Source organism: Protomyctophum parallelum (assembly GCF_964188405.1).
Source record: "Protomyctophum parallelum genome assembly, chromosome: 17".
Classification (NCBI taxonomy): Eukaryota; Metazoa; Chordata; class Actinopteri; order Myctophiformes; family Myctophidae; genus Protomyctophum; species Protomyctophum parallelum.
Genome location: NC_139719.1, coordinates 17,660,920 through 17,685,632, shown reverse-complemented (window position 1 = coordinate 17,685,632; position 24,713 = coordinate 17,660,920). Strand labels below are relative to the sequence as shown.

General features: G+C 45.1%; 1 protein-coding gene across 1 annotated transcript in view; it reads left to right on the top strand.

Annotated features, from left to right (window-relative positions):
* ankfn1a (ankyrin repeat and fibronectin type III domain containing 1a) overlaps positions 1-24,713 on the top strand; it is a gene marked incomplete at its 3' end in the record, with an annotated part of 151,354 nt that overhangs the window by 71,417 nt on the left and 55,224 nt on the right. The window contains exon 3 of the mRNA XM_083787481.1: positions 5,858-5,989. The remainder of the gene's footprint in view (positions 1-5,857; positions 5,990-24,713) is intronic.

Sequence of the window (24,713 nt, the reverse complement as noted above, 5' to 3'; positions counted from 1 at the left end):
GGCAGGCAGCAGTGCTAGTAGTAGTGGTGGTGATGGTGGTGGTGGTGGTGCATGGTACGCACTCCACGGCCAGGGACTCCGCTAGAGCTTGACTCAATCCCAGGACCGAGGCACCTTACTGGGGCTTAGAGAGACTCGTACAACACCCCCCCCTCTGGAGCTTCACTCCACAGCCAGGGACTCGGCTAGAGCTTGACTCCATCCCAGGACCGAGGCACCTTACTGGGGCTTAGAGAGACTCGTACAACACACCCCCCTCCGGAGCTTCACTCCACAGCCAGGGACTCGGCTAGAGCTTGACTCCATCCCAGGACCGAGGCACCGTACAGGGGCTTAGAGAGACTCGTACAACACCCCCCCCCCCCCTCCGGAGCTTCACTCCACAGCCAGGACTCGGCTAGAGCTTGACTCCATCCCAGGACCGAGGGCACCTTACTGGGGTTTAGAGAGACTCGTACAACACCCCCCCCACCCGCTCTGGAGCTTCTAAACTCTGGAGGAGAGAGGCTAGTATCAGTCACAGAGAGAGAGATAGAGAGATACCACCCCCGGGAGAGAGAGAGAGGGAGAGAGAGAGGCTGAGCTGTGGCTTGATCGGACGTGAGTACATGTCTACCTATCTCTGCCGCTTAACATTTGAATGTCAAAGACCCCCTTCCCTTCTTCCCCCTTACTACTGAGGAGTGTAACAAATGGAATCATTATTTCCATTTGGTTCCATGTGTTAGTTACACTGTTCCCCCGGAACCTGTAAAGGGTACACATTTTCTGTTATACATTTGTTACATTCTTAGAGTTGCGCACCTGTAGAGGGTCCCCGCATGTGGTTCCATTTAGTTACGCTCTCGGAGTATACGAGACATGTTCCGCAGGTCCATTTGGTCCCATCTGTTACCAACTCACAGTTACAGATGTAAAGGGTCCATTTGGTTCCATCTGTTACCAACTCACAGTTACAGATGTAAAGGGTCCTTTTGGTTCCATCTGTTACCAACTCACAGTTACAGATGTAAAGGGTCCATTTGGTTCCATCTGTTACCAACTCACAGTTACAGATGTAAAGGGTCCATTTGGTTCCATCTGTTACCAACTCACAGTTACAGATGTATAAAGGGTCCATTCGGGAACCCCTTCGAGGCACCCTGTAGCGCTGATGTGATAGTAGTCATTGCTATAGAGTGTCTGTTTAGTAACAGGGGTCTCTCCTGTTGTTAGTTAAAGAAAATGCATGTTCTGGTATTATATCAGGGACACCAGTTTGATCCAACATGTTGAACTGCAACATGTATTATGTCACCGGAGCTCATACATACAGTATAAGTCATATATACATTGGCTGAAATTGGCAATAACCCACCTTGAAAATGCATTTTCTGTTCACTAAAGAACTGGAGAGACCGAACAAACGCTCTATATATAGCCAAGCTTTCACTTTAACAAAACATGTTTTTTTTGTTTTTTATCCAAAGAATACTATCACGTATACCATACCCTACCTTGAACCACTCGAGACCTTTATACTATTATGATGTCTGATGGCTGTTTGATCCACATAACCTGAGCAGAAAGGGAGGGAGGAGGGATAATACAAAAAGCAACCGTTTTTATTATTTTTAAGTGGTGCAACCTCTTCCTTAAGTAGCTTTGCGTGTGCCTGCCTGCCTGGCTGGCTACCTGTGTCTGAGCACGGAAATTGCATTTGGTTGGTTTTCAAAACCAAGTGTCACTGTTGTAGCAGCCTACACACGCATACATATTAACTGTATATAGGATGATTTCAGGTGTATCAATACAGTACAGTACATAAACATAACACTTCTTCTTCATTCTCCAACGTAGACCCCGGACCACCTGTTGAAAACCACTGATTTAATAAGTCATTCTATACTATACTCTGCCACCACAGCGTGGAAAGCACTGACACCGTCCATTAACCCATTTTGGGCGGGAGCCCCTTTTGGTGTTTTAAACATTATGTTATAATTTAGCTATTGAAAAATAGCAGATCTACAAGCTTGTAGCGCACCACTGAGTGGCGTGCTACGAGCTTGCAGGTCTGCTATTTTTTTTAAAGTCGTGAAAATGTGGCACAAATCTTTGAATATATATTTCGGAGCGAACATTTTTAACTAGAATGTGGCTTCATGGGGGGTCCTGGCTGGAAATACATATTTTGAGATGGGGGGGGGGGGGGTCCGTGGCCCAATAGAGATAATTCTGGGGGTCCTTGACATGAGAAAAGGTTGAGCACCGGCGCTGACACATAGACACATCGACCTCGGTCCAAAATGGGTTAAACGCTGGTTTCTTTCAAATCCGTCCTGAAAAAGCATCTATCATTCAGAACGCTTCCAGCGGGAGTTAGATATGACTTGCCATTGAAAGGAGGTGTCATCAATCATGCACCGCTGCTGTTTCTGTCCTTTTGTACATTCTCTCCTTTGTGCATAACAGTCAGCGAAATGTATTCATGTGCTATGAATATGCAATGCTCTGTTGATGAATTGAATGCTATAATCGGACCACAAGTCCACAGGACTTTTGTTGTTGTTGTGTGTTATCCTTTTATCCTTGTAGCATTAACCCATTCAGGCCTGACCTCAAAATCTTCTAAATCCTCCAGTTTTCTGAAATAAATATTTTCACGATTTTTCTAAAGAAATTGCAGACCTACAAGCTCGTAGCGCGCCACCCGGTGGCGCGCTATGAGCTTGTAGATCTGCTATTTTTCAATAGCTAAATTATAATATAATGTTTAAAACACCAAAAAGGGGTTCCCGCCCAAAATGGGTTAACACATTGACTGACGAGTTGTAGCGCCACCAGGAGGCCGGCTTTGAAAAACACATTTATAGATATTACTCCTCCAGATTCTGTCCAAAAAATCCCACAAATCGTTACACACTATAGTCATGTGTTCCAGCCCGGATCTGTCCGATATTTCAGATTCCATCCTAATTGGCTAACATTGGCTTTCAAAGCTGGCAGGATTGGCCCGTTTTGAACAAAAAACCCTCAAATAACCCTCACATGAACGCAGCGTGCAATTTACGTGAGATCTTTCACCGACTTTCCTATAATAGGCTGAGGAATATATCCCACCTTTTCCACATTGGCCTGTTATAGCGCCACCAACACGTGGATTTTTGGAACAAAATGCCTCAAATCATCCAAAGAAGAAATGGTCACCCTTTCCACATTGGCCTATTATAGCGCCACCAGGAGGCTACAACCTGACCTGCCCTGGTGGAGACCTGTTGCCCCGAGGTGCACTTTTTCTAGTTTTTGCTGTGTTATATCCTTTTAGCATTGACTCACGAGTTACCCCGGTTAATTGACAAAGACCTGTTTTCCTCCCAGACAAGAGATAGGTGACGTTTTCTAGGTGGTCCCCAGCTAAATGATGGAGAGTTGGGTAACCATGTGTTCTAGGTGGTCTCCAGCTAAATGATGGAGAGTTGGGTAACCATGTGTTCTAGGTGGTCCCCAGCTAAATGATGGAGAGTTGGGTAACCATGTGTTCTAGGTGGTCTCCAGCTAAATGATGGAGAGTTGGGTAACCATGTGTTCTAGGTGGTCTCCAGCTAAATGATGGAGAGTTGGGTAACCATGTGTTCTAGGTGGTCCCCAGCTAAATGATGGAGAGTTGGGTAACCATGTGTTCTAGGTGGTCCCCAGCTAAATGATGGAGAGTTGGGTAACCATGTGTTCTAGGTGGTCTCCAGCTAAATGATGGAGAGTTGGGTAACCATGTGTTCTAGGTGGTCCCCATCTAAATGATGGAGAGTTGGGTAACCATGTGTTCTAGGTGGTCCCCATCTAAATGATGGAGAGTTGGGTAACCATCCATGTGTTCTAGGTGGTCCCCAGCTAAATGATGGAGAGTTGGGTAACCATGTGTTCTAGGTGGTCTCCAGCTAAATGATGGAGAGTTGGGTAACCATGTGTTCTAGGTGGTCCCCAGCTAAATGATGGAGAGTTGGGTAACCATGTGTTCTAGGTGGTCCCCAGCTAAATGATGGAGAGTTGGGTAACCATGTGTTCTAGGTGGTCCCCATCTAAATGATGGAGAGTTGGGTAACCATGTGTTCTAGGTGGTCCCCAGCTAAATGATGGAGAGTTGGGTAACCATGTGTTCTAGGTGGTCCCCATCTAAATGATGGAGAGTTGGGTAACCATGTGTTCTAGGTGGTCCCCAGCTAAATGATGGAGAGTTGGGTAACCATGTGTTCTAGGTGGTCCCCAGCTAAATGATGGAGAGTTGGGTAACCATGTGTTCTAGGTGGTCCCCAGCTAAATGATGGAGAGTTGGGTAACCATGTGTTCTAGGTGGTCCTCAGCAGAGTTGGGTAACCATGTGTTCTAGGTGGTCCTCAGCAGAGTTGGGTAACCAAGTGGACCGTTATTCATAACTCTTGACCCTTAACCTTAATGTAGCCTAACTTCTTGGTCCGTGGCTCAAATGCTGAATGAATAATAATGGTTGAAAAGGGACTGACGTGACGAGGGCTCAGATCTCCCTAGTCCTGTCAGGCAGTGGTGGAAAGTAACTAAAGTACATTTACTTAAGTACTTTTACCTACCTGCGTTATTTGTCGGGAAGCGCCGCCGCCAAAATGCGTAGGCTTTGTTTATTCAGTTGTATAAACGTGTTTGATCCGATCTAGTGGCCATCTAGCCATCTTGGTTGCACGCTAGGGCATTAAGCAACTAAGTCGACTAGTTTACTAGTAAATCCACTAGTCAACCTTTCTGGTACTAGTTGACTAGTTGATAAGGGAAAAAAAGTTCATTTTATTTAATTTTTTTCCCGATTTTGTAGGCCTCAAGATCAGGTAGATTATAGTTATAATCACCAATGTACACAGTTTTTAAATGTACAAATATTTATTTCCAAAAAAAATAATATATATATATTTTGTACATCGACAAAATATATATACAGTCGACTAGTACACTAGGCAACTAGTCAACTAGTAAAAATGACTAGAAGTGAATTCCCTAGTGCACGCATGCTCGCACACACGTACGCTTTCAGTCGCTTTAGACTCCAAACCCCCCCTCCCAGGCGGCATTTCTGGTCAAAACAACACTTATTGCACGGAGCCAGCCAGTACTTCTCATGCTCAAGGCAGAGAATAATAATAATAACCAGTCGAGAGTCTACACACACACACACACCATTAATTGTGGCGGGAATTGGTGTTAAGTACAGTTTTGAGGTGTTGCGGTATTCTCTGTACTTTTACTTCTAATTCACTACATTTCAGAGACAGCTCCACTACATTTATTTGACAACTTTAGTTACGAGTTATTTTGTAGATTTTGATTGTTTTAACAAAACTTACAGTAACCACTTCAGACCTGTATATATACAGTACATTTCGGCCATTTGAAAACGGCAGATCTACGAGCTCATAATGTGTCGCGACGCAACGCATTGTGAGCATTGTGACAGCAGTCTGCTGTCACCCAGGCGGATGCGTGCACGCAACCTGGTCGCTTCTCGCCCTCGGGCGACTTCCTGGTACTTTTACTTGAGTTAGTAAGACGTTTGCAGTGAAACTCCTTCACATCACTGGAAGGAATGTAGACGGACCCATGTGGAGGATGAGAAGCTCCTGAAGGGGAGTGTGTGTTTGTGTGTGTGTGCGTGCGTGCGTGCGTGTCATCTTTTGGTGTAATGTTGTCTTTCTGTGTGGCGGGAGAGCTTTGAGAGGAGAGGACTTGACAACCTCTTCACATCAACCGTGCTGACTGTGTGTGCGAGTGCACCCATCTCTCAACTCACCTGCTATCCTTTTTTTGCTCCCTGTGTGTGTGTGTGTGTGTGTGTGTGTGTGTGTGTGTGTGTCAGGTCAGACAGTAAGATCTCCCAGCTGGCTCAGCGGTTTAATCAAAGGCCAACAGGGGATGGTTTGACCCCCGACCTCCGACCGCTGTCCATCTACACAGGAATCTGCTCCCGATCTGCACTCAGCCTGGACAGGTGCGCACACACACACACACACACACACACACACACGCACGAGCACACACACACACACACACATTTTCACAATATTAATTTTACAAGGAAACATATAACGGGGTTGACACTTGACAGTTCATGTTCACTTAAGGATACACATGGCACCTCCTCCTCCACACAGACAAACTGCCTATAACAGCCGAAACAAAGCGCACGCACGCACGCACGCACGCACGCACGCACACACGCACACATGCAAGTAGTTTAGTTTTAGTTTAGGGCAAGCATAGTGTTGTAAGGCATAGTTGTCTTATTACTGTGCAGGAGGATGCTACAGTATACGCACACCAGTCTTAACGGCTCTTACGGCCACACTAATTCATGGTAGTGTCAGCTCAAGGCTGCAGAAACATCTAAAAAGATACGTCTTAAGGCTCATACATATACTCCAGTTTCTGGTGATAGCTTATCACCCCGGTGTAGTTTTTAAAGGGTTGGAAAACTACACCATTACGTCAAGGCTCATTCATAGTCTGTATTTTCGGTGGTGAGTTGACCACTGACCACCGCTCCGGTGGTGAGCTGACCACCGGGAATAACGTTGAGCGGTGGTGAGTAAAAACAGAGAGAAGGGCTGGGGGCGGTGGCGGTGGTTTGCTCTTCACCGCGGCTCGTGACGTCATGTTGTAGTTCGGTGGTCACCTCACCACCGATAAATCAGACTATGAATAACGCTTCAGTTGCGGTGATGATCAGCTATCACCGCGGACACAGACCCATCTCTCTGTTTTTACTATCAGACAAGTCTTTTCAACTCTGGAGCTATCACCCCCTCTATCACCCACTGATTGGTCCTAGAAGGTGGGTAAACCACAGGGAGGCGGGGTCAATCCTTAAGGACATCACCGCGAGTATGATGGCCTCAACTCTTATCAAAGACAAAAAAGTTTCCCACACCACTGATAGCCAATTAAAGTGTGAGAAACCAACGTTTCGGGCAGATGCAACTGCCTTCTTCAGGGTATGATTATATTTAGTCTTATTAGCCAGGGATCCTTTTTAACGACTTGTCTCCCCTCGGCTGACCATCTTTATCCCGAAACACAAAAAAAGACACAAAGCTGCATGCTGAAAATAGCCGCTCTACAATCACACGACGCGTCGCCGTGAGCTTGTAGATCGGCTATTTTATAATAGCAAGTGTATAAAATGAGCCATAACGACGGCATCGAGGCTCGCCGAAAATACATTTCAGTCGACTGAATGAACAGTAGACCAACATCTTAATTACATTTGGTCGACTAAAACTAGACTAACCCATTTTGGGGCGGGAACCCCTTTTTGGTGTTTTAACTGTTATACTTTAGCAGATTAGCAGATCTACAAGCTACTTTTTCTACTTTTTTTTTTTTTTACTTCCGGCCTAAATGGGCCACTAAAACACACAAAATTTGACTAAAACTATAAATGCAAACTATTGAAAAGACTCAAATTTGGCAGGCAAAATCACCAACTGCACCCAGACTCAACCTTTTCCCTCCTTTCCCTCACACCACCATGCTTGTTGCGGAAACCATGCCACAAACATTCTGAATGGCTGCCGCTATGCCTATATGAAGGGCTTTACGTAGACGCCTTAACCCATTTTGGGCGGGATCATTATTATAATTTTTATAAACATTGTTATAATTTAGCTATTGAAAAATAGAGGGTCTACAAGCTCATAGCGCGCCACCGTGTAGCGCTCTACGAGCTTGTAGGTCTGCTATTTTAGAAAAATCGTGAAAATGTGAACAAGAACACCGCCTCTCATAAGATGGCAATGGAAAAGTTCTAACTGCACTCACGTGTAAAAAAATGCACAGTCAAACTTTCTCGCCTTTGAAATATATAGTCCTTGGTTTCTGTTGTGTTTGATCAATAATAGCAATTCAAAGCATTTGTCCTTCAGTCGCTGTCATAAGAACAGGAAGAAGAAGAGCCTGTTTGTGCACGGCCACTACAGAATTGTTGATCTCGTATAACAAAAGGACATATCTAAAAAATAAAGAACATGTCTTGTCTGTGAGAATGTACAAACATTCCTGTGGCAAAAACCTTCCATGTTTCAAAAAAAAATTGCATCTCTCCGCTAACACACCAGATGTTGTTGTTTCGTCAATGAAGGGAACAGACCCTGTTTCCATTCTTGAAGTGGCCTGACTGCACCTTTTGATCTGTTTCTTAGAAGAAGACTTTATGACCACATTGGGTACACCCAGCAGCCCCCCCCCCCCCTCCATCCCCCATCCCCACTGAGGATGGAAAATTACATCACGGTGCTACTGTGTGTGTGTGTGTGTGTGTGTGTGTGTGTGTGTGTGTGTGTGTGTGTGTGTGTGTGTGTGTGTGTGTGTGTGTGTGTGTGTGTGTGTGTGTGTGTGTGTGTGTGTGTGTGTTCAGGGCAAACCACTTACGTGCTACAGCTCACTGTGTTGAGATTGTTACATACGCTGAAGTTTTTGCAGACGAAAAATGGTCCGTCGGCATGTTTTGATCATCAGTACCACCGCTGGTACTGATTACATTACAATGCGCTACAGGATCCGCCTTCATGAGGCATTGTAGTCCAAACAAACCCCCTGTCCACTTACATTGAGCTCAATTTCCGCTGTTTCTTTTTAATTATTTTAAAACGGCGAATTAAACGGTGGAACCCTGGATTAAACAATTATAGGGGCCGTCAAACTTCGAAGTCAAAGTTAGGTGGTTTCTCCAGAGATACACTGTATATCAATGTGGGGGTCCTGGCATGGAAAATAAAGGTGAGAACCACTGATTTTAGAAGGCATATTTTGTAGAAGCGGCCTCAGGCCTTAACCCATTTTGGGCGGGAACCCATTTTGCTGTTGGCACTATGTTATGCTTTAGCTAATGAAAAATAGCAGATCTACAAGCTCATAGCGTGCCACCGAGTGGCGCGCTACGAGCTTGTAGGTCTGCTATTTTTTAAAAATCGAAGAGCGACTGACGTAGAAGACATTTTTAGAATCTGATCTCAGGTCAGAATGGGTTAATGGGTTAGGATGGACAACAAAAACACCCCCCATAGTCCTTAGCCCGGGTGAGATATCGTTGCCCTAAAAAGGGACAAGACATAACGTGGTATCATTTTGTTCGTCTGACATCCAGGAGTGCTAAGTTGTGTCATAGCAGTTTCAGAAGGGCAGCTGAATATGATTTTAGGGGTATAATCTGATTATGCAAAACCATATAATTCATTGTTATCTAAACTCCAAAAGTATTCACTTTTATGCACATGCTCTGAGGTAGGCCTATATACAGATGTGGTGTTGGTGGTGATCAGCAGTCATGCCTCTGGTCCACCCGTATAAAAGAGGGAGGTTATTCCTCTGGTCTGGTTCCATCTGAGGGAGGTCTGTGCAGTTGGACAGGAGGTGATTATGTGATCGGGCTCGCCACACTCTGCATGCTGCGCTTGTCTGCCAAGTGACACACTGTCACAGACAGTCCCACCGATCTGAACTCGGTGGAGTGTGAGAGGTTGTTGAGTTTCTTTTTCACCATGTTTTCGCTTTCTCAGAGAATCTGTATATGGGATAGGAGGCGAAGGGTGGTGACGTATAACTAAAGTGTATTATGAACAGTGTTGGGTGTAACGGCGCTATTAATAACGGCGTTATGTAAGGGACTACTTTTATTGGTAACGGAATAAACTAACTAGTTAGTTTTGCAATTTAGTAGTTAGTTACTTAGTTACTTTTCCAAAACAGTAGTCCCGTTACTATAATGTGTCCCTGTTCATTTTGTGTGCAAGATTTAAAAAGAATAAAGCCCCGACTGCCCGGAGTCTATTTCTCCTGCCTTCATATCTGTGTGATTTATCTTCCCAAGCCCCAATGTGCAGCGCATAGTAGCCTACTATACATCCTGCGTCTACTACATCCTGTAAGTTCACTTAAGAAATAAAAGTATTGTTACAAGTAGCTTTTATTTTGAAGAGGAAGAGGAAGTTGTTTCGGTTGTAGCCAGCTACTATGACAGTGCCGGTGGTGGTGGTGGAATATACTCTATGCGGAATAATAATAACAACATGCTTTAAGCCAAAGTAAAAACCGCATGCGTCTTTGACTTAAACAATGTAGGCTAAACACTTTGGAATTACGTTATACATGGTAGATCCTCCGTGGCTGCGTCATTAGGTGAGTACTAGTTTAATGAATTGTTTAAGTTTAATAGTAACATTCATCATCAATGCCCCCCCCCCCCCAATATAACAGGTTACAGGATTCTCATTCCGTTACTGTCTGTCACTGCCTGCAAGGATGGCCGCCGTGCCATTTCTTATAAACTATCTAGTTCATACGTGGGTCCACGGTGGTGGTGGTGTCATGCGCCGCGGTGCGCGCCGTGGAGAGGGCATCTGTGTGCGCTGTTGGCTGGTTGGAGCGCAGCGCAACAGCCTTTCTGTCCAGTCCTACGAGTATAGACTGGCGATTGTGGCGAATTATATTCGTTAATAAAGAGAGAGCTGTAAAGGGGATATTGTCTATGGTCAGTTCATGGTGTGTATCATTCTCGTTTTTAACCATAGAGTTAATTAGGGCCGTAATAATGCGGCGCAATGACGGTAGGCAGTAGCCTAATAGCCTACAATGTAAACAACCTGCACAAGCATTAAAAATGGGTTTTAATTGTCTGGTAACGGAAAATAACGGAAAATAATCTAACTTGTTACTTTTCTCAGAAGGTAATCTGTAACGGTAAGGGATTATTTTCATGGGCAGTAATCTAGTAACCTAACGACGTTACTTTAGAAAGTAACGATGCCCAACACTGATTATGAACGTATATAACTGTTTTACTGAGTGTCCGCCCTGAGACTGGGAGGTCGGGGTTCGATCCCTGGCCGGGTCATACCAAATGTGACCCAGTGCCTCCCTGCTTGACACTCAGCATCAAGGGTTGGATTGGGGGTATAAGTCCCTGTGACACACTAGCGCAGTGGTCCTCAACAGGCGGACCGCGGACCTCTCTGCGGACCCTGGAGAAATGATAGAATAAAGAGAAGAAAAAAAGTCACCGTGACCGCGAGTTGAATTCTCCGCTCAATGCCGAGCAACGCAATTAACGCTCTGAATGTGGACCGACTGATTGCGTGTGTGCACGTGTGTCCCTGTGTATTATGGGCCGGCATGTCATGATGACAATGTTGCGCTGACTGGCTCACTAATGTAGCTTTTAGCGTAGGTTCAAGGAAGATCTTAACCAACGCATTCATTCGGCCTTTCAGCACTATCATGGCTCATCATTATCTGTTCTCAAATCCTAGCAATTTGCAGCAGCCTCCGCCTCCGCCTTTAAATATCTCTGCCTCTGACACCTCTCCATTCTCCTTTCAGTCTGCAACAAGCAAGATGTGCTCTCTCTGTGCTCTGCGGTGTACACACTCAGTGCGCACAAGTGGCAGCTCACTAGCTGCCCTCTTTCAAATAATTTTAGCTGGGGCTAAGTTCAGAACTGCTGTTCTCGAAGAATTTTACTTCACTTCCTCCATGCGGCCTGCTCTCATCAAACAGCCTCCTGCAGCCTACTCCAATCCAACAAGCTGACTTCATTCCTCCCAGATGCAATGGTTGCCTCAATTCCAGCTTTCAACAGTTTGTAGGCTACTGCCATTATGAATTATTCAAAAAAATGCCATTTGCTCTTACTGCTGCTTCAGCCAATGCTATTTATCATGCCTGCAATCCAGCTAATGCTAACTACCATAGCCACTATATCATGCCTAAAATTCAGCTAATTCTTAACTCATGTCTGCAATTTCAATTATACCTTTACTGCTGCTATTGCTGTTTACATGATATCACAGCTAGAGCTACTGCTCTAAAAGTATAGGTTACAAAGGTAACCCCAGTTTTATATCAAGAGATGGCAGAGGAGGCAATCATTTATTTGCATGCATGTCTGTCTTGAGTCAATGAATCTCCTGTGAGCCATCAAAGTGCAGCTGTTTATTACATATTTTCATTTCAGGTTTCAGCTGCCATAATATGTTTACCATTTGAGGTCATGCCACAGTCAGTGCTGACGCAAACATGTTCCAATGCTAACTTGATCTTTCATTTCAGGCCATGTTTCAGCTGCTGCTAACTCGTGTTTTTTATTTCAGGCCACGCTGCTGCTCTCATGAAGTCTTATCATTTCAGTCAATCCTGCTGCTATGCGTTCTTAATCATTTCAGGTCATGCTCCAGATGCCACTAAATCAGCTGCCATCATCTCAGGTTAGGTTGGGTAACGAGTCTGCTTTGCTTATGCAGCTTCAGGTTAGATGTCTAGATAAAAGTGAACCATATAAATAAGCTATCATGTGCATGCTTTTACTTTGCTCAGTCAGCTAATGCTACTCATCCTATTGCTTCTAACATGTGGTTAGTCATGCTTATGCTACATTGCATCCTCAGCTAATGCTACCTCTGTGCTAACAGGTCTGCTATTTATTTCAGAATGCATTTTGTCCTCAGCCTGCTGCAAACCTACTAATCATCTCAGCTTACGCTGCCGCCATGAGTCTCCTCAGCCTGCTGCAAGCCTACTAATTATCTCAGCTATGCTGCTGCCATGAGTCTCCTCAGCCTGCTGCCAGCCCGCCAAACTTCACAGCTACTTCATCTGCCCCGAGGTCGGTCTTCGCTGCCTGTTGCAAGCCTGCTAATCATCTCAGCTACGCTACTTCAACTGCTGCTCCCATGAAGTCTGTCTTCTGAGCCTGCTGCAAGCCCACTAATCATCACAGCTATGCTGCTGCCACGAGGTCCATCTTCTCAGCCTGCTGCAAGCCTACTAATCATCTCCGCTATGCTGCCGCCATGAGTCTCCTCAACCTGCTGCAAGCCCGCCAAACATCACAGCTACTTAATCTGCTGCTGCCACGAGGTCGGTCTTATCTGCCTGCTGCAAGCCTGCTGATCATCTCAGCTACGCTACTTCAACTGCTGCCGCCATGAGTCTCCTCAGCCTGCTGCAAGCCTGCTAATCATCTCAGCTATGGTACTTCATCTGCTGCTGCCACGAGGTCGGTCTTCTCTGCCTGCTGCAAGCCTGCTAAAACATCCCGGTTACGCTACTTCAACTGCTTCTGCCATGGTTCTGTCTTCTCAGCCTGCTGCCAGCCTGCTAAACATCTCATCAACCTCTAATGCTGCTACCACAAGGTCAGTCATGATAACACTGCCAACTGCATCACTCCTTCAGCTTAAGCTAATGCTTCAACTACTGCAAAAGGTTAGTCAAGAGCCTGCTAACACGTGCTGACTACATTGCTCCGTCAGCTTTTGCTACATCTGCTAAAATTTCGGTTGGTCATGAGCCTGCTAGCACATGGCGACTGCATTGCTCCTTCAGCTTCACTTCAACTAATGCTTAAACTGCTAAAAGGTTAGTCATGTGCCCGGCAACGTTATTGCTAACAGCCCTCAGATAAAGTCACTGTCTGCTGCCAACATAATGGCCATGCTAAAGCAGAGCACTAAATTAGCTACCGGACTCAATGATCATAATCATGCTTATTCATCAGCATTCTTTGATATTCTGCTTTGTGCTTCCTTTCCATGTCCGGCTTCCTGCATGGTGAATGATCAATGCTAATGGGAAATGAGTGCCGTTCATCTCGGAAGACTCGGATGCTGGAATGGTCAGGTTTGCAGCCAGGCCTCGTCTGTCGTTAATCAATGCATTAACGACAGTACCTCGGTGGCATACAGTACATGCCAATGCTATAATCATCAGCTGCAATCAGTCTCATTGGTATTTCATGTATGTCATTCATTGCTTGTTGGTGCCACAAAGTGAAATCGCAGCAACTTCTAGGTTTCAGTGTCCGTTCACCATTCTGCCCTTTATTTTAGTATTGCATATTCAAGTATGCTGTCTCGGCTCACTCAAGCCCTATGGCACCTTGTCGTATCATGATTGGTGCGTTTCAAATCGGCTCTCAATCTGCTCAATAGAGGCAGATTGCATAGGGAACTCAAGCTGTTATTTAGTAGACCGTTTCTGGTCTTCAGCTGCTCATTATGCAGCTCCTTTTATAGGTTTTTGGGGGATATCTCTCAGGTTAGCCTTCTATGGTTGGCTTTGCTGCATATCTCACCGCAGCCTTCAGCGTATAGCCTATTCGTTAAGATCAATTTTGTATTCGGCTACATATAGCTGGTCATGGTCGCTCATGCTATTAAGTAATTTCTGGCTAAATTCGCTTCAGGCCTTAGATGGCTCTTATGCGTCTGACTTTGCCAATCTCTGTTTAAACTAGCTTCATGCCTTAATATCAGTTGCATATACAGCTTCATATAGCTGGCGGTGGTTGCTCATGCCATTAGATTCAAATAATGAATGGCCTCTGGTCTCAGTCGGCTATCTTGCTTTCTAATATCGCTTCATGAGTCCAAATTCTTCACACTCAGCTTTAACATGCCTTGTTTCATAGCTGGTTGCTCATGCTAAGAACAGTTGCACATACAGCTTCAAGTTCATACAGCTGGTTTTTAATGCCGAAGATCAGCTGCATATAGGCTATAGCTGGTTGCTCATGCTAAAGCACAGTTTCATATTCAGCGTCATATAGCTGGTTGCTCATGCTAAAGAACAGTTTCATATCCAGCGTCATATAGCTGGTTGCTCATGCTAAAGAACAGTTTCATATTCAGCGTCATATAGCTGGTTGCTCATGCTAAAGAACAGTTTCATATTCAGCGTCATATAGCTGGTTGCTCATGCTTAGAACAGTTGCATATCCAGCGTCATATAGCTGGTTGCTCATGCTAAAGAACAGTTTCATATTCAGCGTCATATAGCTGGTTGCTCATGCTAAAGCACAGTTTCATATCCAGCGTCATATAGCTGGTTGCTCATGCTAAAGAACAGTTTCATATTCAGCGTCATATAGCTGGTTGCTCATGCTAAAGAACAGTTTCATATTCAGCGTCATATAGCTGGTTGCTCATGCTAAAGAACAGTTTCATATTCAGCGTCATATAGCTGGTTGCTCATGCTAAAGAACAGTTTCATATCCAGCGTCATATAGCTGGTTGCTCATGCTAAAGAACAGTTTCATATTCAGCGTCATATAGCTGGTTGCTCATGCTAAAGCACAGTTTCATATCCAGCGTCATATAGCTGGTTGCTCATGCTTAGAACAGTTTCATATCCAGCGTCATATAGCTGGTTGCTCATGCTAAAGAACAGTTTCATATTCAGCGTCATATAGCTGGTTGCTCATGCTAAAGAACAGTTTCATATCCAGCGTCATATAGCTGGTTGCTCATGCTTAGAACAGTTGCATATCCAGCGTCATATAGCTGGTCGCACATGCCTAAGATCATCTGCATATACAGCTTCATATAGCTGGTGGCTCACGCCTTATAACAGTTGCATACAGCTTCTATAGCTGGTTGCCCCATGCCATTAAATGCAAGGTAAATTCCAGCCTTGCTAACCTCAGGTCTTAGACGACCATTTCGCTTTCATGCTTCCTAAATCGTCATTCTGCATATAGCTGGTGGTGGTTGCTCAAAGTAATCGTAGTTTCCCCTGTTGCTTCATGCTGTCTAAATTAAAGTGTAATTTGCCATATTCTGCTTCATTCCAGGTCTCACCTGCATCGGTAAGACTTCTTTTGGGGGTTCTCCCTATTAAAAGCTAATCTTATTCAATAAATGCAATTGGAGTCTAATCCCCAAAATAATGCTCTGCCATAATTTTGCCTTTGCCATTTTGCTAAACTGCTGCCAAAATATTTCCAATAAACATTAGCTTATTCCATATTGGTGTGTTCTCTCCTTTATTGAAATGTAGCTTTTAGCGTAGGTTCAATAAGGAAGATCTTAACCAACGCATTAATTCGGCCTTTCAGCACTATCATGGCTCATCATTATCTGTTCTCAAATCCTAGCAATTTGCAGCAGCCAATCGGGTGATTCGACTCCGCCTTTAAATATCTCTGCCTCTGACACCTCTCCATTCTCCTTTCAGTCTGCAACAAGCAACCCACCTCCATCCCCAACTCCACCTTTCCATCTAGTGTTGAGAAGGAAGGAGGGTCATCTGCTCAGCTGCCACCACCAGCGTCTAGACTCCAATGGGGGGTTCTCCCTATTAAAAGCTAATCTTATTCAATAAATGCAATTGGAGTCTAATCCCCAAAATAATGCTCTGCCATAATTTTGCCTTTGCCATTTTGCTAAACTGCTGCCAAAATATTTCCAATAGACATTAGCTTATTCCATATTGGTGTGTTCTCTCCTTTATTGAACTACGTAGCTGTTAGCTGGGGTCGCAGTGACATATTCACACATTCAGTTGAATGTGTGAATGTGTGAACAAAATTGGATTTTTGGAGATGAATAATGAATATTTGTCGATTATATCCTGTATGTGCACTTGTGAAAATGTGTGTGCGTGGGACGGACGGGGGGGAGACTCTGTCAGAGCTCGGCAGAGTGGGGTGACTTGGTGTTAGTCACAACTTGGCTCATCCATCTATCTATAAATGGGTGACATCCGTTGTCACACATTTGCATGCAGCGTTATGTGCGTTCTTTCGATCTCTCTCCAACCTTCACCGCCGGACGCCACACTCCCCCACATAGTGTGTGTGTGTGTGTGTGTGTGTGTGTGTGTGTGTGTGTGTGTGTGTGTGTGTGTGTGTGTGCGCGTGCGCGCGCGCGTGGCACTGCGTGTGGCTGCGCAACAGTGACACAACCAAACGCTATTTTCGTGCTCGGACAGACGGACGGACGGACAGCCAGCCAGGGACACACAAAGCTGTCTATAGGAGTGGTTGCACCACTCAAAAAAAGGGTCCACGGTAGAGGAACTGCCGTTTTGACAGTGTTGAAGTGCAATACATCTCAATTTACAGTCTGGCTGAAATACGTTTGCAAACAGCATAGCTTTGTTTCATGGCATCCCCACAGGTGCAATTATACGGAGATGTGACTGGGAAGGCAATAATACGGCGAATTCAGCGCTGTGTTCCACGGAACCGCGTCGTTCACTCCAGCTAGACTACATTTGGCCTTGTGGCATTCTTACATAGATAGATAGATAGATAGATAGATAGATAGATAGATAGATTCTTTATTTTTGTGTCATGCACCAAAGGCGCCCAGCCCACATGGACTTACAGGACACACCATATCATTGCTTCAATATTGCATTGTGTACAAGAAACAGGTTTGTTTTGTTGTTGTTTTTTCTTTTCTTTTTTTTCCTTTTTTTTTACACAAACAAAACATTTCGTCTTTTTTCCCACGCTTTGCATAAAAAGTCTGCTAAAGCAAAAATACCTTTCCTAAAACAAAATTCCAGTTTTTCATAGTCCTCTAACCAGAAAAAGTTAGCACAGATGGTTGTCATTTTACAAAATAATACATGTCTTCATTCTTCATATAAAGGGCAGTAAAACAAAAAATGAATTTCATTTTAAATTTCTTTCAAATCACACACTAGACACACTCTGACCTCCTCAGGAGTACCAATGAATCTACCCGTTTCTAAAGCTTACATTTAGGGGGGGGGCAAGGGGGGAGAATTAATCAATGTGCAGGCAACCCAGCTGTTCGTTTGTGTACTCGTGGCTTTCGATTCGTGCTCTCTCAAATGAACCAAAGTGGATGCAGAGCAATTACACCGGGGTCCCCTAATGCAAAGGACATTAGTTGTGCCCAGAGGCAGCATGCAAACGCTCACACAGGTGAAGGTATAATTAATTGCTTGTATATGTGAGGGGGGGGGGGGGGGGGGATTGTATCGTGATTGGACAGCGTGGTATAGTATTCTGTCGAGATTCGCTGCATGTCTTTCTTTCTTTCTTTCCTTCCTTTCTATCTCCCTCTTTCTTTCTTTCTTTCTTTCCTTCCTTCCTTTCTCTCTCCCTCTCTTTCTCTCTCTCTTTCCTTCCTCTCCTCTCTCTCCTTCCTCTCTCTCTCTTCCTCTCTCTCTCTCCCTCTCCCTCTCCCTCTCCCTCTCTCTCTCTCTCTCCCTCTCCCTCTCCCTCTCCCTCTCCCTCTCCCTCTCCCTCTCCCTCTCCCTCTCCCTCTCCCTCTCCCTCTCCCTCTCCCTCTCCCTCTCTCTCTCTCTCTCTCTCTCTCTCTCTCTCCTTCCTTCCCTCCTTGTACTTCACACTGAGCTCTAACGATTAGCTACTGTATGACTGCAGGTGCACTAATGTTGCGTTGTGCATTGGCACACAGCGATGAGGCCTCTCATTGGCCCATTGGCACACAGCGATGAGGCCTCTCATTGGCCCATTGGCACACAGCGATGAGGCCTCTCACCGGCACTTAGGGGTCCAGTGTCGTGCTCAAGGACCTCACTTCAACACTAACCCAGGGGAATCGAACCAGGGGCCTAGGGGCCCCTGAGGGAGTTCCAGTGGGTACCTAGCTCTATTAGAGATAGTTAAGAACCAAATGGACCTATATGAGTCTTTAACTCAGAGAGTTTACAAATACAGTAGAACCAAATGGACCCTAACCGGTCCATTTGGCTCCAGGTAAGTTTATTCACAATCACAGCAGGCAGGACATATACAACGCTTCGACAAGTATGATTACTATTACTTAGGAAAGACCAATACGGGTCGACGCGTTGTATGTCCTCCCTGCTGTGATTGTGAATACATTTACCTGGAGCATTACAGAGTGAGTTGCGAGCCCTTGCTTTTGTTCCCCAGATGTATCTCATTTTGTAATCAGTCTTGCTGCAATCAGGCTGCACTGCATTGTTCCCCAGGCAGTGTGCAACACAAAAAGATTAAGTCGATAACATGTACTATGTCACCGCACTGGTTTATTTTGATAGGCCCTGCGGCTGCCCACTATAGGCTGTATATACTATATAGTCATTCATTGGTGAAAGACAGACATAACTAATGGCATGAGCTCAAATAATGATGCTACTATGACTATAGTAACACCTTTTTATACTCCATTATGCTGTAGGTTGATAACAACGCTGCTGTGGCCTTTTATATGATCCACTGCAATAATAACAACAACGACACATACAAAGTTGGTTTTATAAGTTAGACTTACTGTACATTAACAGCATGCAGCTGTAATTCATTTTTTCCGGTCTGTGGGGTGTTGTGAATGGTGGTGCGGCGCACTTGCGCCCCCCTGTGGACCCTATGGCCACTGCTTTTTCTCCAGTCAGTCCTTCAGCATCGATGCAGACTTTGACCGTTGGAATTATAGCCACAGTTTTGTATAGTGTTCTATCAGCGGAATGATTAAAAACGTCAATCATTTTACCATACATGAATTAGTCAAAACGTGTCAAATCTGCTATGACAGCAATATACAATATTCTTATTCTTATACATTATATATTATCTGACAACATTGCTATACCATACTATTATTCTTCCACTATTACCTTAATTATTATTGTTATTGGGGGCGGCGGTGGCTCGGGGGTAGAGTGGCCGGATGGTAACCGCAAGGTTGCCAATTCGAACCCGGGCTCCCCCAGAGCTATAGTGTCAAAGTGTCCTTGAGCAAGACTCTGAACCCCTAATTGCTCCTGATGTGCAGGTTGGTGCCTTGCATGGTTTCCGCCTCCATCGGTGTATGAATGTGTGTGTGAATGGGTGAATGTAATGCACAATGTATGTAAAGCGTCTTGGGTAAAGGTGCTATTTAAATGCACCATTTACCATGTATTCCTACTACTTGTATTTGCCTGTATCTCCTTCCCTGTCTTTTTTTCTTCTATGTCTTTCATTTTATCCCCCCCCCCCCCCCCCCCTCTCTCCCCCTACACGGTCGAGACAGATGGCCGCCCACCCTAGAGTCGGGTTCTGCCTGATGTTTCTTCCTAAAGGGGAGTTGTTCGTTGCCACTGTCGCAATATTGCTTTGCTCTGGGTGGGATCTCTGTCGGTTTTCTGCTCTATATGTAAAGTGTCTTGACACTTGACACTTTCATAAAATTGAATTGAATTGAATGTGGACTTCTGGGGTGAGTGTGGAACTATAGTGGCCCTCTGGAGTGAGTGTGGAACTATAGTGGCCCTCTGGAGTGAGTGTGGAACTATAGTGGCCCTCTGGAGTGTGTGTGGAACTATAGTGGACCTCTGGAGTGAGTGTGGAACTATAGTGGCCCCCTGTAGTGAGTGTGGAACTATAGTGGCCCTCTGGAGTGAGTGTGGAACTATAGTGGCCCTCTGGAGTGAGTGTGGAACTATAGTGGCCCTCTGGAGTGAGTGTGGAACTATAGTGGCCCTCTGGAGTGAGTGTGGAACTATAGTGGCCCTCTGGAGTGAGTGTGGAACTATAGTGTCCCTCTGGAGTGAGTGTGGAACTATAGGGCCCTCTGGAGTGAGTGTGGAACTATAGTGGCCCTCTGGAGTGAGTGTGGAACTATAGTGTCCCTCTGGAGTGAGTGTGTAACTATAGGGCCCTCTGGAGTGAGTGTGGAACTATAGTGGCCCTCTGGAGTGAGTGTGGAACTATAGTGTCCCTCTGGAGTGAGTGTGTAACTATAGTGGCCCTCTGGAGTATGGAGTGAGTGTGTAACTATAGTGTCCCTCTGGAGTGAGTGTGTAACTATAGGGCCCTCTGGAGTGAGTGTGGAACTATAGTGGCCCTCTGTAGTGAGTGTGGAACTATAGTGGCCCTCTGGAGTGAGTGTGGAACTATAGTGGCCCTCTCCATGGTCAAAGTTGCCCACTCCTGCTTTAAACAACAATCACACTATGTGTTTCTATATGTACAATGTTCTTTTTTTTTATGTGTTTTATGTGATTCAAGTTATGTGAAGTATTCTGAATGAAAGACCGGTCTTCAAAGTGCCTTTTCTACAATTTGGAGCCCTCGCCACCGCCTCACGCACTCAATAGCTGACCCGTCGCTTTACAAAAGATCCTCTTCCGTCTGGCATTTCATCTCATAATGCAATCTTGGAGGTATTAAGTCTGTGATGGTTCGGGGCTTAAGGGCTTATCGGGCGGACATTGGAATTGGACCTTGGTGCGTAGACCAGTGGCTCTCCAGCTTTCCGGGATCAAGAGCCCACTTGAAAATGTCAAGTACCAAAATGTGGAATGCCCTGACACCGTCCCTTAAAGTAAACAATGTGGATCACTGCCTGGTGAACACAAAACAAGTGTTTTGTGTTTGTCGTCTATTATGTATTATTGTGTTATTTATATGCTATGTTGATGAATTGAATACATAGGCGATAGGACCACAATGGAATGCATAGGGCCTGCATATGACTGCCGAGTGACGCGTACGGTGGCCGAGAGTCGGACTGAAAAATAAAAACACACCTGTGTGTGAACCGAGTGGTGCAACTCCCCCCCCCCCCCCCCCCTCCTCCTCTCTCTCTCTCTCTCTCTCTCTCTCTCTCTCGCTTGTAGATCTGCTATTTTTCGACAGGTAAAAGTTTCAAATAGTGGTTGAAGTGGTTTAAAAGCTAAGACGACACAGACACGTCCTCAGCCCTAAATAAAATGGTTTATAGTCAACGAAACATTCATAGCAATGCTTTAAAATAATGAGCTGTTGCTGTGAAATGACACACTCTGTGTTCGATGCAAACTGACAGGCCCTTTCATGACGGGAAACTGAATCACAATCACAGCTCTTATTGTTACATGCGTGAGTCATCCTCTGATCCTCTGACCTTTCAGTCCGGCGCTAAATTGTGTGTTTTGCAGGATTGAGTCATGCTAAACTTTTCAAGCGGTATAACGGGACCACATTTATCACATTCAGGACGAGGGAACCCCCTTTTTGGTGTTTTTTAAGTATTATGTTATACTTTAGCTTTTGGAAAAATAGCAGATCCACAAGCTCCAACGAGCTTGTAGATCCGCTATTTTTTTGTGAAAAATCATGAAAATGTGGCGCTAATCTTCGCCACAATCGTATATATTCTTTCAGAGCGAACGTTTTTAACTCAAATATTTGCTTCTGGGGAGGTCCCTGGAACTACAGTACATATTTTCAGATGGGCGGTCGGCGGCCAATTACTATCTAATTGTTGGGGTCGTTGACATGAAAAACGTTGAGAACCGCTGACATAGAAACATCTGGGTCTTTCATGAAAATGGTCACGATTTACAAGACATTTTGCAGAATCCGTCCCGCAGGTCTAAATCGGTTAATATGGTACATTTGTCTTTTTCCGCGGCCACTCCAATATACACTCGTGCAATGAATGCACTTCACTTGTAGCAGGTTCAAAACACGAAGCGGACCGGCCGGTCGGGCGGGGTGGGGGAGTCAAGGGGTGTGAAGTTCCTCCCACCAACCACTGCAGTGGAGTCAAGGGGTTTGAAACCCACCGCCCGGCGTCCGCTTCGTGTTTTGGTCATTGGCTATACTGGGCACAGGCGTAACAAATATGTTGTTTAAAGTGGTCCTTTATAACACTGCCAGACCTGGCAGTATAGCTCTGAGCAGATCCACATGGACATGGCAGAGAAAACTGGCGTTTCTTTCTTTTTTCCATGAGCCCCCATATGGCGTCTGGGCCCTGGGCAAATGCACTGCACTGGTTGCACTGGTCGATATTTACGCCACTGGCTACTGTCAGCTCACACATTCTTTTTTTTTTTATATATTTTTTATCCCACGATTGTGTAACCCCTGTGTCAATCATATAATGTGATCCTGGGCTCTACACACCCTCCGCCAACCTGGGGAGAGCAACGGACTCAAGCATGCTTCCTTCATGCTTGAGTGTCCAAGTTGCTCCTTTACACCTGACAGGGGGGAGTTTTCCTGGTTGGACGTAACGCGTGGAAGGAACACGTTATTCCAACCAGTTCCTTTCCCCTCCATCAGGCGCCCCGGCTGGCCAGGGGGAAGCAGTTTAGAGACCAGGATTACTGCATGTTTTTGTGAGGGTACCTACCCTAGGGGACACGGGGAGAACATGCAAACTCCACACAGAAAGGCCCTTTCGCCAACCCCGCCTTCGGGTATGGGCACTGATGACGCAGCACCCACAGCGCCCCGAGCGGGAATCGAACCCAGGACCTTCTAGCTGTGAGGCGACAGCACTACCAACTGTGCCACCGTGCCCCCTGCTCACACATTCTTTCGTGGAGAATTCCCAGAAAGAAATATGAAAGCGTGAGAGATCTTACACATCGTCACCTTTTACTTCTTAATGGCCTATAGTTTGGCCCAGGAGAATGAGAATTATACAACAGGAAGGAAGCAATCTGATTGGTTGAAACAGCCTTCTAGCCGTGGTTCAAACGAGCACCATACTCCACACCTAATCAAAACAAATAATTCAGCTGCTCTGTTTTCCCAGAGCGCTAGCTAGGCTAGCTAGTTTCTTGGGACATTTGTGGTCGTAGTGACTACATCTGTCATTAAAAAAATATGTTTTTTTTCAGCGATTTTCTTAGTTTTAAGGGTAACTGTTGTATAATTGCAATATTACACTTGAGTGTGTGGTTTAACGTGATTATTGCCACTTCAGTGATGCTTGCGGAACTCAACTACGTCCAGTGTTGTACCCGAACGCGTTCAAAGAACGATAGTTCACGAACGCGTTCTAATTTTGGGCTGAGCGTGAACGTACTGTATTTCTGCCTGATGAACGTCATTGTGAACGCGTTCATTTCTGGCGTGTGTGAATGTCACTTTTTCTCGCTCAACTTCGTTCAAGAGTGAGTGGGGGGGGTTACAGACGTTCGTATCCTGCCACGACGTTATGCTGCTTTCACACGGGCAGATGCAACTGATGCAAAGCTACACTAGTACACCTAGTCACACTGATGCAAAGCTACATTAGTACACCTAGTCACACTGATGCAAAGCTACACTAGTACACCTAGTCACACTGATGCAAAGCTACACTAGTACACCTAGTCACACTGATGCAAAGCTACACTAGTACACCTAGTCACACTGATGCAAAGCTACACTAGTACACCTAGTCACACTGATGCAAAGCTACACTAGTACACCTAGTCACACTGATGCAAAGCTACACTAGTACACCTAGTCACACTGATGCAAAGCTACACTAGTACACCTAGTCACAAACAGTGTCGTCAAGCAGCAGGAGCCTAGGATCTCAGCAGCAGCTGTCCGTTTATCATTAGCACAACCACGAACGTCCACACAATTCCTGCCTGCAGGTTCCATGTTTAATTCCAGCGTGTGTAACCTACATTGTCTAAGTGACAGTTTTCGTATTGTAAATATGGTCGCTAACGTGGTTTAGCGTCCTAGTACTTTGACAGCTCATCCATCGTAGCTTGTTTACCAGTGAAATGGACTTCCTGTGCAGAAACTGCCTCATCAAAATAAGAGCCACTTGTATTGATTAGTCAACACTAATTTTATTTCCACATCTACTTACAGGACGTTAACATCTCATTTGAGTGCCTGTCAGCATTCGTTAAATCCATGTCTCTCAGCTGGTGCGCAAATGGCTATAGGCTGTGGCAATAATTAAAAGAAATGGAAAGAAAAGAACGAAAAATAACTAAAATAGTTCATGTTTTGGATCCATGAACTTTAGTTCAAAATGTTGAACTATGAACTGAACTAGTTCCTTTTTAAATTTCTGAACTGTGAACTGAACTAGTTCATAAAAACTTTCCCAACACTGACTACGTCTCGTTCCTGACCGCATCACTGTCGCGGCAACAATGACGTTAAACCACACCCTCTCGTGTAATATTGCTTAAGTGGTCCACACGCT